The sequence below is a fragment of the Callithrix jacchus genome, chromosome 20, assembly GCF_049354715.1.
Source record: "Callithrix jacchus isolate 240 chromosome 20, calJac240_pri, whole genome shotgun sequence".
Taxonomy (NCBI): Eukaryota; Metazoa; Chordata; class Mammalia; order Primates; family Cebidae; genus Callithrix; species Callithrix jacchus.
In genome coordinates this window covers 4,379,671-4,396,681 of record NC_133521.1, presented here as the reverse complement: position 1 = coordinate 4,396,681, position 17,011 = coordinate 4,379,671, and the positions used below count along the sequence as shown (strand labels likewise).

Sequence of the window (17,011 nt, the reverse complement as noted above, 5' to 3'; positions counted from 1 at the left end):
GTCTCAGAACACTAATCAAGAACAACAAAAATAATAGGGATGATCCGCTCTCCTAATTAAGCAAATTTCCTTCTTTTCTTTGTGAAAACAATTGACTAAATTCTTCAGGTTTTGGTTTTTAGGAATAATTTCTACTAATTTCTTTTTTTTTTTTAATTTGGGGAGTTTTTTGGCTTTTATTCTTTAAAAACTTGTCAAGTGATCATAGAGCACCAAATTCGTTTGTAATTTTGTTCTAAACCCAGCAATTTGTCTTCTCGTGATCCAGAATTAACACAGCACGCTCGCCTGGCAGCAGAGGGAAAGGAGCTGTGGGCGTCCCCACGTGCTCAGCTGGGAGGGGGCCCCCGCCCCGCCCCGCACCGCTGCTTGCAGGTAAGCATGAGCAGTAACAGCAGCGTCAGGTGCCACAGGCTGCAGAAGAACAGTCTCCGCCAGCTCCTGCGGTCTGCGTTCACGTAGAAGTGGAAGCAGAGGTAGGAGATGTAGGCATTGATGGGGAGGGCAATGACGGCGAAAGTCCAAGTGGTGATTTCCAGGACGGGGGCTGCCATGGATAGCGCCAGCAGGGCCAGGCAGTGGCACAGCACCACGCGCTGGCACAGGCCCGGGTGGGTGACCGACGTCATGCAGTAGCCGCCCCGAGAGTAGTCTTCACGGAGGCCCCAGCTCAGGGCGTTTAAATGAGGAAACTGCCAGGAGTAGAGGATTCCTCCCAGGAGTAACGTGCCAACATCGAGGGTGCTCGTGGCCACTGTCCGGCCCATGACAGGCGGGATGGCCCCAACCACGGCTCCGACCCATGTGTTAGCAATGCTGATCCTCTTCAGTGGTGTGTAGCAGCAGGTATACAGGAAAATGTTGAAGAGCCCCAGAGCTTCTGTGAGTGGATTCACGCGCCAGGTCAGAATGGCAACCCCGGGAACAGCACATCAAGTGGCAAAAGACACAGCTAACAATGGGCTGATCTCTCCACGAACCGGAGGTCTGTTCTTTGTCCTATTCATGTTTGAGTCAAATGGTACCTCAAAAAACCGACTGATGGAGTTGGTAGCGCAGGATGTGAGGCCTGTCCCAATAGAAGTAAGCAGGAAACAGGGCAAGTCAAAAGGGCCTAAAGCCAATACAAATCCAGCTGAAGTGGTACTTACTACCAGCTCTGTGACTTTGATTTTGGATAGTTGAGCCAAAATTCCTGGCAAATCACTCACTTGCATCTTCATCTCTTTTCACTGCTTTTCGTCTTTTGTCTCTTTCCCTACATCTATTGGGTCTTCAATTTCTGAGGCCAGCTCTAGTTCTATCAATTCCTTTTCATTTGGTTTTCTGGACAAAGAAAGGCTGGGTGGTAAAAGAGGTCTCGTCTCATATATTTCTGCTTTGGCTTGACCTGAAGATGTTTTTTCAAGGAAAGTAGATGCTACGTGTTCTGGCTTGGGTTTTACTTGCTGGTTGTGACTTCTGTTCAGCCGTGTGACATACATGCGTCTGAGGAAGCTAAAGTGCTGAAATGTAATCCACTGCTCATTGACATTCCTGACAAGATGCAAGAACTTGTGAGGGGATACCTGTATTATTATTCTTTCAAGATACCAGACACATCCTCCTACGCAACCTGTCAGGAGGCGTGAGGAGAATGTGCGGAGAAGCGGCCAGAATTCACCAGTCTGGCTGCTCCCCAGGATCCCCATGTCCTCTCTCCTCACCGGCTCTACTAATTTATTTTCAGTGGAGTTTTGCAGAAGTCCCAAACAAAAAGACCAACAATGACCAATTTAATTAGGAAAGTACTAAATTTAACAAACTTCCTTTGTTTGATCAATGAAGACTGATTTTTTTTTTAAATTTTTTATTGGATTTTAGGTTTTGGGGTACATGAGCAGAGCATGCAAGACAGTTGCGTAGGAACACACATGGCAGTGTGCTTTTCTTTCCTTCTCCCCTTCACCCACATTTGGCATTTCTCCCCAGGCTATCCCTCCCCACCTCCCCCTCCCACTGGCCCTCCCCTTTTCCCCCCAGTAGACCCCAGTGTTTAGTACTCCCCTTTCTGTGTCCATGTGTTCTCATTTTTCATCACCCACCTATGAGTGAGAATATGCGGTGTTTCATTTTCTGTTCCTGTGTCAGTTTGCTGAGGATGACGTTCTCCAGATTCATCCATGTCCCTACAAACGACACAAACTCATCATTTCTGATTGCTGCATAATATTCCATGGTGTACATGTGCCACATTTTTCCAATCCAGTCTATTATCAATGGGCATTTGGGTTGATTCCAGGTCTTTGCTATTGTAAACAGTGCTGCAATGAACATTCGTGTACATGTGTCCTTATAGTAGAACGATTTATAGTCTTTTGGATATATACCCAGTAATGGGATTGCTGGGTCAAATGGAATTTCTATTTCTAAGGCCTTGAGGAATCGCCACACTGTCTTCCACAATGGTTGAACTAATTTACACTCCCACCAACAGTGTAAAAGTGTTCCTTTTTCTCCACATCCTCTCCAGCATCTGTTGTCTCCAGATTTTTTAATGATCGCCAGAAGACTGATTTTTAAATTTTACTAAACATTTCAGAATTAGCCTTGGATAATAAAATTAATAATATAGGGAATGTTTACTAACATGGAAAAATTCTAAAGCCTTGTTAGTTTAGGATGTCAATTTAATGTTGATCGAAGTTGCCTGACGAAAGTAAATTTTAGGTAAACTTAAGACAAGTTTGATGCATTCTGTTTATAATCTTGTACCTCTGTTTTCATTCTAATTTGGCAAGCTGCATAGTTTTTTTGTTTTTTTTTTTTTAATTTCAGGTGGATTGTGGCCACTCCTCTCCTCTCTGAAGTCAGTTGATCTTCCAGAAATCATTTTAGAATTTGCACAGCTGCATCTGGATCAAGCAGTTTGCTAAGAGGCATTTACACCTTTAAATCACAAAAGAGCTTATCTTCAATTGTCATAGCTAACATTGAATCTATGCCTAATGATGTAAGCAATGTGGATACTGGAATATTTTTGAGTTTCATAGTCATGAATTATCTGGCAAAATAACTCATCTGTTGATACTTGAGATGAAGAATGAGTAAAAACCATTTAAAACTCTTCTAGAAAATTAGAAAATTGAATTTATTGGCCGGGCGTGGTGGCTCATGCCTGTAATCCCAGAACTTTGGGAGGCCGATGGGGGTGGATCACGAGGTCAAGAGATCGAGACCATCCTGGTCAACTGGTGAAATCCCGTCTCTACTAAAAAAAAAAAAAAAAATTAGCTGGGCATGGTGGCACATGCCTTTAATTCCAGCTACTCAGGAGGCTGAGGCAGGAGAATTGCCTGAACCCAGGAGGTGGAGGTTGTGGTGAGCTGAGATCGCGCCATTGCACTCCAGCCTGGGTAACAAGAGCAAAACTCCATCTGAGAAAAAAAAAAAAAAAAGGAAAGAAAATCGAATTTATCTTGGAATTCTTTGTAGAACTAAATTCTTTTAGATGGAACTTGGGGAAAGTTTTCCTGTAATTTCTTGAAATCAAATTTGATGGTACATTGTAGTCTGATCATTCTGCATTCTTCATTCTGATTTTCCAGCAACTTGCATTTTTTAAGTGTTCGGATGTTGACTTTCTCAATAAAATAATTACAACAGGACAATCTCCTTTTTGTATAATAAACAACACCATTTCAAATCCAAGACCAGATAGCCCACTTAACATGGCTTGCTAAGAATTATTCAGAATCAAGCATGATTCAAGATATTGATGGATGTGGGATATGTGAAAAGTTAGTATTCCTCTGGCGGCTAAAATGCTTTGAAGATAATGTTTTTTCAGCAGTCATCCAAGATTCAAGGCTCCCTAGTTAATCGATTGTCCAGTGAGACCACAGTTTCTGTGATGGTAGCAGAACAGGTCCAGCAAGGAGTTAGCAGCAGCATAGTTGGCTTGCGTTGCATTTTCAATTAAAGCAGAGACTGTTGAATACCACTCAAAGTAATCAAGTTGCTGCCCTCTTGTCAAAAGATGAAAATGTACTACTCCATCTGATTTGGGGCTTAACACTCTTTCCACTCAAGAAGAGATGTTGAGAGCTTCCAGGGGCCCATCATCCAAGACTGTGACACTAAAACAATACACCTAAAATTTTACCCTGGAAAGATATTTTCTTTTTCTTTCTTTCTTTCTTTTCTTTTCTTTTTTTTTTTTGTTTGAGACAGAGTCTCACTTGGAAAGATATTTTCTATTAAACACACTCCCTTTTTCACCTCAGAATGAAAAGTGACATGACACTGTAGCCTGATTACTTTGCATTCTTCATTCTCATTTTCCAGCAACTTGCATTCCTTTCAAATACTCATAGGGTGGATATCTCAATGAAATAATCACAAAAGGCCCATCTCCTTGAACAGTTTAAAGGTCGTTCAAAAAATCTGAACATTGATCTACCATATCAACCATATCATCAAGCAATCTCACTGCTTCATGTATACCTAAAAGAAAGGAAATCAGTTCATTAAAGAGATATCTGCACTTTTGTGTTTGTTGTAGCACTGTTTACAATAACTAAGATTTGGAAGCAACCTAAGTGTCCATCAACAGATGAATAGATAAAGAAAATGTGGTACATGCTTGTTCTCACTCATAAGAGGGAAAACACATGGACATACAGAGGGGAACATCACACACCAGGACCTGTTGGGGGGTCGGGGGGGCTAGTGGAGGGATAGCAGCGGGTGGCAGAAAGGGAGGGACAGCATTAGGAGAAATACCTAATGCGGATGATGGGGTGATGGATGCAGCAAACCACCATGACACGTGTATACCTATGTAACAAATCTTCACATTCTGCACATGTACCCCAGAACTTAAAGTATAATAATAAAAAAAGAAAAGAAAGAAAATATGATACAGATATACAATGGAGTACTATTTAGCCATAGAAAATGAAAGCCAGTCATTTGCAACTAGATATGTGGAACTGAACATCATTAAGTGAAATAAGCCAGGCACAAAGACCAACATCACATGTTCTAACTTATTTCTGAAATTTATAAATCAAAACAATTGAACTCATGGACATAGAGAGTAGAAGGATGATTACCAGAGTTGGGAAGGGTACTGACAGAGTGGGAGGAGGTGGGAATTGTTATCAGCTACCAAAAAAATAGAAAGAATGACTAAAACCTAATATTTGCTAGCACAACTAGGTCACTAATGTCAATAATAACTTAATCATATATTTGAAAAGAATATAAAAAGTGTAATTAGATTATTTGCAATTCAAAGAATAAATGATTGAGGGTATGTGCTTATTTCACATTGCATGCCTATATCAAGCCATCTCATGTAACCCACAAATACTTTGTATTCACAAAAATTAAAAATAAAATATAAAAAAGGAACATTTTATTTCTGTACGATAAACATCACAGTTTCAAAGTCAAGGCTAGAGAGCTCCCCTTATACAACATACACTGTATTTGCCTTGAAGAGCTTCTCTTTTGCTCTATATACAGGTATTTGTAGAAGTTAACATTCTGGAACACTGAATTCTAACACAACAAGAGGGACAGACACACATGTGAGATACACTGACAGAGCAGGATTCACCAGTATATTCTGTTGAAACAGTGAGCAAGCCAAATTTATCTTCCAAAGTCATTGATTGTAGCCACTAACAGGTCTACAGAACATCATCAGCGTTTCTGTAAAACCTGGCTAAGACTTAGAATGTGGACTTGAATGTGATTGTGATCACTATGTAATAATTGCTATAAAAATTCAGGTTGGTGTTGGCGGCATATGACTACAACAGTCAGATGGGGAGAGTCAGAGTGTTTCTTTGATAAGTTCTTCTAAAGGTGGCAGTAAATTTAATGCCTTTCAGTGTCTCCTTTTTGCCATAGACCCAGAAAGAGTGAAGGGCACTTGACAATCCAGATTATTTACTCGGCATCCAAGGCCAGAATTTCACCTAGAATGAATTTTTACTTTGGGGAGAACATGGCAAGCATGCAGAGATGTTTGGCATTTTGCAATACTTGGGTGAGAATCTTCCAAGCTCTTATGAAGCATATGATGCACAAGGCCCATTTCTAAATACCAGAACCATCTTGCTGTCAAAGCACATGATGTCAGGGGTTAAGACCTTTCACCACACCATGCACAAACACATGTGGCAATGTGATCACCAGCCTTTCCCTCTTGAATGGCCTTGCACACGGCTGCTCCTGTACTGCTGAAGTCCAGTGCCTGCAGTTTATGTTTCCCCCTTGTGTCATCAGCCCAATACAAATTATTGTCAAAATTACACCCAGAGGTGCTAACAGGAAAATAATCTTCTGGGTAAATACATATTTTATCAGTCTCAACTTCCAAAAATTGGTCATTGAACAGTGTGAGTTTGTGACTTTCTATTTTGGCTGTCACCTTTACTACATTGTAGGGGTCTGAGGTGTGTAGAGTGAACACCTCAGAGTTCTGGTTGCCCTTGTGAGGTTTGCTATTATAAACCCTTTCAAAGGACATATGCCCGATTGCAGAAATGACTATTGTCCCCTGACAGTCAATATAGAATTCTGGATCATTCTTCCCCTTACTTTTCATAATAGCTTCTGCTAAGCCTGTGGCATTTTGTGGGATTATATCACATGTATCTATCATCTGAAATATGACGCAAGGCACTTCCATCAAAAAGGCTCTTGTCATGACAGAGAGAACAAATCCTAGATTGAAGTAACCCACAGTTCTTATTGTTCTGTAAGTGAGCACTGTCACAGAATAATCAACATTTTGGTCTTTTAAGGCCAAAATAAGTTGAAGAATCCTCATAGCCAAAATAAGTTGACATGCTTCAAGGCCCAAATAAGTTGAAAAATATCTCATGAAAATACCTCAAGGCCAAAATAAACTTTTTAAAATGCTTCATGAATAGGTGTTCCTGGGATCTCTTCATTTCCTTTCTGAATTATCCACAAGAATAAAACATAATGAAAGTCCTTGATTTCTATTATCATCTTATCATCCACTCTCATCTCAGAATGTGGACTTATTTCTCATTCCTGAAACCCAATATACTTAGAATTGTAAGGCAAATATTTAGCTATTTTAGATGTGTTATTAAAACTATTCATAGAAGCACTTTGTCAGGGTTTCCAAGCACCTGAATTGTGATATTTCTTTCCACGTTTCGTAGAAGCAAGTTATCTTTAGGTATGCTTGTTTACTATACATGAACACATCTGTTCAGATGTTGATAAAATGGAGCCATATTTGTTTGTAAAAAACACACACATTTCAAAGTGGTTTTCTGCAGACAGATTTGATGACCTTTATGTATATATTCATTTCCCTCTCCAAATTACTTAAAACTATCAATATGCTACTCTAGATCAATTTTCCCCTTTGGTGGAAAAATAGCTTTCTCCATCTTTCTGCATCTTGTGGCCATGACAAATGCCATTTGCGAAAAACAGTCTAACAACACTGGATGTATATAATATTTATACATTACTCCCTGGATATCTTCATTGACCTTGCTTGTTGTTATGCCATCCTTTAGCTCCTTGCAGAATAAAAAAATGGCTTTTAACTGTTTGAAAATATCATAGTAAAATCCAACGTAGAAGAGGCATTCAGAAAGTTCATCACTGTTTGAAATCAACTTACACTTTCTAACAACTCTAGAAGGCATCTTCTTTAACTTAAGAATTTTGCAGATGGCAACTGTATTAAAATTCTTTCTAGACATCTTGTAGTGATTATGGATTAAGATCTTTGTATCTTGATAGAATCATTTTTAATCTCTCTTGTAAAGTCTAACACGATTTTGCAAAGCAATGGCTCACAAGGGAATCAAGTCTACTTGGACCTATTACATTAAGTTTAAAATAAACCATTTCTCAAGTTATCTAGAAATACTAAAAATAAACACCTTTTGCCTCAAAAATCTTCCCTGGCACCACATCTGCATTTGTACCATCTTTCATTGCCACCTTGCAAAATGATATATTACCCGATTTTGCTGGTAAAAAATTAAACACATATATTTTAATCATGTTTAACAATTTACAGAAGTATTTTTCATTTTCTTTTTGTACCCAGTGGCAGAATTTTATGATTCTGAAGCACTTAGACTCTCATCTTTTTTTTGCAGAGAAATAAAACAAAACTAAATAATTATTTTTAAGATCAGTTACCTAGGATTTTGTAAAGTTTGTATTAATACAAGCATTTAATTTGTTCTCTTTTAAGCTATTTGGCTGAAATGATTTCTTAAAAACTTTAGATTTGCTCTTCAATGATGTGTTAGGACATGAACCCAGGTAAAGAAATAAGGTTAAGGCCTCATTTCACATGGGTCTATTATTACTTTTCTGTGCATTAAGGTCATAAAAATACCATCAAAACTATAAGCCAAAATGCATTGACTGAATTTTTCAATAACAATGAGACACAAAAAACTCGTTACAATTTATTTTTGTTAAAACAAATATTTTATAATTTTTGTAATCTTTTCAAGAGATAGGTCATTTTATGTTGCCCAGGCTGCAGTGCAAGAGTGCAGTGGCTAGTCACAGGCACCATCTTCTCACACTACAACCTAGAACTCCTGGGCTCAAGTGATCTTCCTGCCTCAGCATCTAGAGTAGCTGGGACTACAGCGTGTGCCGCTGCACCCAATTTTGTAATTTTCCAATAGTTGAAAACTGTTCAAACCTTAGATAAATTCTTAAAATGAATCAAGCAGAGTTGAACTATTTTTTCCTTACCAATTCTATCATTGACATACCTTGTCATTATTAGATTCACTTTGAGATCCCCAGACTCCTACTATGAGTGAAGTCTCATGTTGATGTTACCTGTCTGGGTTACCCAGAGTGTTCTTGTCTTCTTGGAAGAAAGAATTTGCCCAAAAGACCAATTAGTAAAGCAGGTAAAAGTTTTACTGGGGAAGTAAAAGTACACTTCAAGACAGGAGTGGGTTGATCCTGCTGTAAACATTCCTGGGACATTCTGCATTTGATCTTCCATGGTCTGGCTTCCTTCCTTGCCCAGTTCTCACCAAGGCTTGTGGGATCCTCCCTTATTGTGGTTAATGCACATGCACTGAACACAGTGATCAATACAAATCCATCCAATGGGGACATTGCTCATTACTGCCACCCAGGAAGGACATATAGCCATCAAATTTTATTCATTGCACCTGCGTTGCTCTCAAGAATTCTGCTTTTGCCTTTTGTTCTCCTTTATCAGGATCTACTTAACCATATTTTGATGATCATAGAGTGAGTACTGGGTATCTTAAGAGGTGTTCTGGGCTGTTCCTCCCAACATGGGCACCTCCCCTCCTGCCTGCTAATGTCTGACGAGCTGCCTACTCTAAGGAGTTGGGACTCAGAAATCTTTTGGGAAATGGGGTGGAGGTTCATTTTTCTGTAGCTACTTCCTGCTGAAAAGGGTGTCGAGTGTCTTCTAGGTCCCTCCCCTTGCTTGCTATCATGATGAGAAGGCTTCAGAGGTGGTTGTTGTCTCTCAAAACATTTCACACACAGTGTCCAGAGGAGACATGCAGAAACTTGGTTGTCCTCAAGCATGGGAAAGAGGTTGAAATCCTTGTCACAAGACCATCTGAAGTCTGACAGCTTCTAGATGGGATGAAATAAACTTAGTAGATTCAAGAAGCGAGGCCCAGAAAGGAGAAGAAAGAAGATAGAGGTCAGGGGTCCCAGGAAGGGGAGGAGCCATAAGAATCAGAACCAGATGACACCACAGGAGAGCCAACCCTCAGTAGTCCTTTCCCAAAGGTGAGAAGCCTGGTTTATGAGATCTCTAATGTGCTCCTGAGCCTGTCCTGATGTCTTAATCCAGATCAGCACTCCTCTCTAAGCATAGACAAGTTCCTTCATGATCGGCAGCTAGCATGTCAAGACCTTTACCATGTTTGAGAACTATAGCTGTGAGATAACTGACTTGCCACTGTAACTCTGTTATAGCTCAAGCAGTGGTTTCTAACTCTTGAGCCAATTCCAGAGACAGGCTGTGGTAGGTTCAGGAGTAAGTGCCAATGTCAGCTATCCCCATCGTGGCACCTGTGGTGATGCCAAGCCCAATGAGAAAGGGAATTAGTGGAATTGCTTGGTGGGCCCAGTGTGAGGTTATAAATAAGAGCAAGGGCAGAAAAGCATCACCCAGGGCTATGGAGATGCTAGCAGTGAGGTAAGCCAGAGTGCATGTTCTGGTCCAGTTTGCAGGGAGGCAGAGGTGGGCCTGTGTCCCACTTAGAAAACACAGTTCTGTCATGGATAGATAAGAATGGATATGGAAGGAGGCGAGGTCAGTTCTAAACTTTACCAATACCCTTGTTGGCTACCCAAGATGTGATATTCTATCATGAAAGTCACAGCTGCTAGGGGAGCCAGACATGAGTGACTAGTTTGAATAGGAGTATGGTTCTTATTTTCCCAGGAGAGCATGTGTCTATTAATGTCAAGGAGAAGAGCCTCCTAAGGGAGTTAAAGATTTGAAACTTTTTCCATGACCACTACCAGCTTGGTCAGGTAGAGAACCTTACTTGGTATTCGGAGATTGTAGTTTCTAAAAAAAAGTATGAGTGGTATCAACAATGGTGATGTTTGTGTTACAGTGTGCAGCATTGAGAGAACCCACACAAGTTCCAGAATCTCTGGTAGTAGTGATGCCTAGGGGTACCTGGCTGATGAGGGTGATAAAGGGGGGGGGGGAAACAAGGGGCCTAAAATAGTGTAACTGTTCTTAAGAAGAGCCTGAAAGTCCCTTCAGTTTGTTAGGTAACGTATGCATCTCTGAGAAGATTTGGCAAAGAGTGCCCAGTGCCCAGTGATAGGTGAAGCTAAATTGGGCTTGAATAGTTGTCTATTATGGTATCATGGCTGGGTAGGTTTTTCCTACACTGGATGGAGGGAATTCATGCATAGCCAATAAGTTGAGGCGTAAGAAGATTTGGTGAACTTTAGTAGTTGTTGAGCCGCTTGTAGAGTTTTTTGATATGGTTGTGGACTGTTGGGGCCTATGAGGGTGATTTTAGCTAAAAGCATTAGTGAGCATAGAGCATTTGGCTGCATGGTCCCAAAGAGAACAGATTAGGGTCCAATCAAGAGGTATGTTGATTATGGAAAAAGAAGCTGATAACTCAGTGAGTATTAGAGAGAACACCATCTAGATTATGGCTTTGAGATTTAAATCCAGGTAGGGAAGAACAGACCTTTTCCTGGAGGGGGTGTTTGTTCACAGTAGTAAACCTGCAAGGAGTATTATGACTCATGGCATAACAGGCCAAAGCATTACTAATTTACTTATCTTTATTCTTTTGGCTTTGCTTGAGAGGAGTCTGAGACCCTGGAGGGGCTCAATGGTGCAGGTGACTGATGGGACCTTTACAACTTCCTCTGCCAGAGATGAGTAATACAGTTTAGTGAACCCACATGGTGATCCCCAGCATCATAACTGCTGTAGGAAGAGCAAAACAGTGTAAGAACTTCTCCAAATAAGACTCAGTAGACAGTTTGAAGTGCCATCCTTCCCAGTCTTGATGATAACTTGAGTACTTACTTGGTGGGTATAAAATTTAGTCAATTTTCAGGGTGTGAAAATGTCTTTTGGCCTAGTTTTTGAGCCCCCAGCTGAGACTAGGATAGGGAAGTAACATAATTAGTAAGTTGGCAAGTTTCAGTATCCAATAGGAAAGCAAAGAAAGGGTTTTCCACATCATAACTTGAAAGAACTGAGTTGTAAGCTAGAGATGGGTATGTTCCTCAGCCTCAGTAGAGCAACATGTAGTAGCTCTGGTCAAGGCTTTGAGGTTTCCTGGCATTTTTCCAAGGTTTGTTTGAGAGTTTGGTACATATCTATCAACCATTCCAGTGGGTTGTGGATGCCTGGAGGAATGTAGAAAGTAACTGATCCCCAAGGCCTGAGAAACAAGTTGAGTAACCTGTGAGGTGAAGGATGTACTATTACCACTTTGCAATGACCTGGGATGCCATACCGGGGTAGAACCTCCTTGAGGAGGGCCTTTACTATCCCCACTGCTTTTTCCATTCACATGGAGTAAGCGTCTATCCAACCTGGGAAGGTGTCTAAAAGACCAGAAGATATTTAATCCCTTGACAGGTACAAAGTGTCAGTTTGAGGTGAAGTCAAACTGCCACTCCTCCCTAGCATGAGTGCCCCTCCATTGGACTGGCTGGAAAAGAAAAGGAGGTTTGGCTCCTTATGGGATATTTAATGTGCAAAGGGCACAGGCCCTGAAAAGCTTGTTCAATAGCCTTCAAAAGATATTTTTCAGGGGGAGGACTCAAGATGGCACTGTGAGAACAACCCAGGATTGAAGCTCTCGTTGAATCCATGCAGAGGTGAGTCAGAGCTGCATTTCCAGACTGATCTTTGTTGCCCACAGGACGGAGAAATTCCCAAGTATAAAGGAGACACGGAACGCCAGGCAGAGGTACTGCCTGGCGAAGCCGGCAGCCGGGGTGGCGGTGGCTCGCCCTACCCAGCGCTCCCCACAGGGTGCGCTGGTCCGGGTGCCCTGTTGAACCGGCAACCTGAGACTTGAGAGGGCTGGACTTGAGACTGAACGGGACTTGGACAGTGGGCCAGCCCAGGGGATTGCAGGGACAGAGCGTTTGGGGTAGCCCAGTGTGACAGACAAAACCGTGATTCCAAACACTCCCTGTGCAGACGGTCCCTGAGATGCTCTGTGGGGGAGGGGCGTCCAACATTCCCAAGGCAACCCACCCCTACTGAGATACACGCCCACTGCTGACGCAGCCTGCTGTTGCCGAGGCAACCCGCTACAACAGAGAGACTCCGCTGCAGGGTGTAGCCCGTGGCAGAGACTGCAGCAGAAAAGCAGAGCCTGCAGCAACAGGTAGAACCACACAACAGCAGGGTGGAGCCTCAGCAGGCAAACAGTGACTAGACTGCCCCCTAGCTGGGCAGGACACCTCAATGGACATCCAAAAATAAAGCCCAAACCCCCCAACACAGAGCATTTGAGAAAAAAAGGGTTTTTTTAATGAGCTCTGTTGCAGCAGAATCAAACATAGCAGCCTAACAGCCCTGAATGAACAACAGAGCTCACAGCTCAGCAATTGAGCTCCTATAAAGTACAGACTGTCTCCTCAAGCAGCTCCCTGACCCCTCTATACCCAAAAGACTGACATTTGGCAGGCATCATCCTGAGACAAAGATAGCAGAAAAAGAAACTGGTAGCATCCCTCACTGTTCTGCAGCTGCTATAGGTGGACCCCAGACAAGTAGGGCCTGGAGTGGACCTCAGCAGTCGTACAGCAAAGGGGCTAGACTGGTAGAAGGAAAACCAAGTAACAGAAATACTTCATCATCAACAATCTGGGTGTCCACTCAGAGACCCAGTCGAAAAGTCAGCAACTACGAAGATGACAAGTGGATAAATCCACAAAGATGGGAAGAAACCAGCACAAGAAGAAGGAAAACACCTGAAACCAGAACACCTCACCTCCTAGAAAGGACCAAAACTCCTCACCAGCAAGGGAACAGAGCTGGATGGAGAATGACTGTGACGAAATGACAGAATTAGACTTCAGAAGGTGGATAATGAGAAACTTTTGTGAGCTAAAAGAACATGTATTAAATCAATGAAAAGAAACGAAGGAACTTGAAAAAAATATGAAAAAAGATTTGAGGAAATGATAACAAGAATGGATAACATAGAGAGGAATATGAATGAATTAAAGGAGCTGAAAAACACAATATGAGAACTTCGCGAAGCATGCACAAGTTTCAATAGCCGAATACACCAAGCAGAAGAAAGAATATCTGAAGTCGAAGACCAACTCAATGAAATAAAACGAGAAACCAAGATCAGAGAAAAAAGCGCAAAAAGGAATGAACAAAGTCTCCAAGAAATGTGGGACTATGTGAAAAGACCTAACCTACGTTTGATAGGTGTACCAGAAGGGGACGAAGAGAATGAATCCAAGCTGGAAAATACTCTTCAGGACATCATCCAGGAAAATTTCCCCCACCTAGCAAGACAGGCCAACACTCAAATGCAGGAAATACAGAGAACACCACAAACATATTCTGCAAGAAGAGCAACCCCAAGGCACATAATCATCAGATTCAACAAGGTTGAAATAGAGGAGAAAATACTAAAGGCAGCCAGAGAGAAAGGTTGGGTCACCCACAAAGGGAAGCCCATCAGACTCACAGCAGATCTCTCGGCAGAAACACTACAAGCCAGAAGAGAGTGGGGGCCAATATTCAACATTCTTAAAGAAAAGAACTTTCAACCCAGAATTTCATATCCAGCCAAACTGAGCTTCAGAAGTGAAGGAAAAATAAAATCCTTTGCGAACAAGCAAGTACTCAGAGATTTTGTCACCACCAGGCCTGCTTTACAAGAGCTCCTAAAAGAGGCACTACACATAGAAAGGATCAACCAGTACCAGCCATTCCAAAATCACACTAAATGCTAAAGAGCATCAACATAATGAAGAATCTACAACAACTAACGGGCAAAACAGCCACTTAGCATCAAAATGGCAGTATCAAAGTCACACATAACAATATTAACCCTAAATGTAAATGGACTAAATGCACCAATCAAAAGACACAGACTGGCAAATTAAATAAAAATCCAAAACCCATCAGTGTGCTGTACCCAGGAAACCCATCTCACATGCAAGGATACACAAAGGCTCAAAATAAAGGGATGGAGGAAGATTTACCAAGCAAATGGAGAGCAAAAAAAAGTAGGAGTTGCAATTCTCATCTCTGATAAAATAGACTTTAAAGCAACAAAGATAAAAAGAGACAAAGAAGGCCATTACATAATGGTAAAAGGATCGATACAACAAGAAGAGCTAACGATCCTAAACATATATGGACCCAACACAGGAGCACCCCGATACATAAGGTAAGTTCTTAATGACTTACAGAAGGACTTAGACTCCCACACAATAATAGTGGGAGACTTTAACACTCCACTGTCAATATTAGACTGATCAAACAGACAGAAAATCAACAAGGATATCCAGGGATTGAACTCAGACCTGGAACAAGGAAACCTGATAGATATTTACAGAACTCTCCACCCCAAATCCACAGAATATACATTCTTCTCAGCACCACATCTCACCTACTCTAAAATTGACCACATAATTGGAAGTAAAGCACTGCTCAGCAAATGCAAAACAACTGAAATCATAACAAACAGCCTCTCAGACCATAGTGCAATCAAGTTAGAACTCAGAATTCAGAAACAGACCCAGAACCGCACAGCTTCATGGAAACTGAACAACTGGCTCTTGAATGTTGACTGGGTAAACAATGAAATAAAGACAGAAATAAAGTAGTTCTTCAAAACCAATGAGAACGAAGACACAACATGCCAGAATCTCTGGGAAACATTTAAAGCAGTCTCTAGAGGAAAGTATATAGCAATAAGTGCCCATATGAGGAGAATGGAGAGATCCAAAATTGACACCCTATCATCAAAATTGAAAGAGCTAGAGGAGCAAGATAAAGAAAACTCAAAACCCAGCAGAAGACAAGAAATAACTAAGATCAGAGCTGAACTGAAGGAGATTGAGACACGAAAAACCCTCCAAAAAATCAATAAATCCAAGAGCTGGTTTTTTGAAAAGATCAACAAAATAGACAGACCACTAGCCAGATTGATTAAAAAGAAAAGAGAGAACAACCAAATACATGCGATAAAAAATGATAAAGAGGAAATCACCACAGATTCCACAGAAATTCAAACCATCATCAGAGAATATTACAAACAACTCTATGCACATAAACTAGTAAACCTGGAAGAAATGGATAAATTCCTGGACTCCTGTGTCCTCCCAAGCCTAAACCAGGAGGAAGCTGAAACTATGAATAGACCAATAACAAGGTCAGAAGTCGAGGCAGCAATTAAGAGCCTACCACACAAAAAAAGCCCAGGTCTAGACGGGTTCACAGCCGAATTCTACCAGACACACAAAGAGGAGCTGGTACCATTCCTTCTAAAACTATTTCGAATAATCCAAAAAGAGGGAAGCCTTCCCAAATCATTTTACAAGACCAACATCATCCGGATACCAAAACCCAGCAGAGACCCAACAAGAGAAGAAAACTTTCGGCCAATATCCATGATGAACATAGATGCAAAAATCTTCAATAAAATATTGGCAAGCCAATTGCAATAGCAAATCAAAAAACGTACTCATCATGATCAAGTAGGATTCATCCCAGGGATGCAAGGCTGGTTCAACATACGCAACTCTATAAACGTAATTCACCACATAAACAGAACCAAAAACATAAACCACATGATTATCTCAATTGATGCAGAGAAGGCATTTGACAAAATTCAACAGCCCTTTATGCTAAAAACCCTCAATAAACTCGGTATCGATGGAACGTATCCCAAAGTAATAAAAGCTATTTGTGACAAACCAACAGCCAATATCATACTGAATGGGCAAAAACTGGAAGCATTCCCTTTGAAATCCGGCACTAGACAAGGATGCCCTCTTTCACCCCTCCTATTCAATATAGTACTGGAAGTTCTAGCCAGAGCAATCAGGCAAGAAAAAGAAATAAAGTGGATTCAAATAGGAAAGGTGGAAGCCAAATTGTCTCTTTTTGCAGACGACATGATAGTATACCTAGAAGACCCCATCGCCTCGGCCCAAAAACTCCTGAAACTGATAAGCAACTTCAGCAAAGTCTCAGGATATAAAATCAATGTGCAGAAATCACAAGCATTCGTCTAAACCAATAACAGACTTAAAGAAAGCCAAATAAGAACGAACTGCCATTCACAGTTGCTACAAAAAAAATAAAATACCTTGGAATACAACTCACAAGGAACGTAAGGGACCTCTTCAAGGAGAACTACAAACCACTGCTCAACGAAATCAGAGAGGACACAAACAGATGGAGAAACATTCCATGTTCATGGTTAGGAAGAATTAATATCGTGAAAATGGCTATACT

At 41.2% G+C, this 17,011-nt stretch overlaps 1 pseudogene; it reads right to left on the bottom strand.

The window, feature by feature from the left end:
- Positions 1-325: 325 nt before the first annotated feature.
- On the bottom strand, positions 326-1,626 carry LOC100406229 (protoheme IX farnesyltransferase, mitochondrial pseudogene; annotated as a pseudogene).
- Between the last annotated feature and the right edge of the window lie 15,385 nt (positions 1,627-17,011).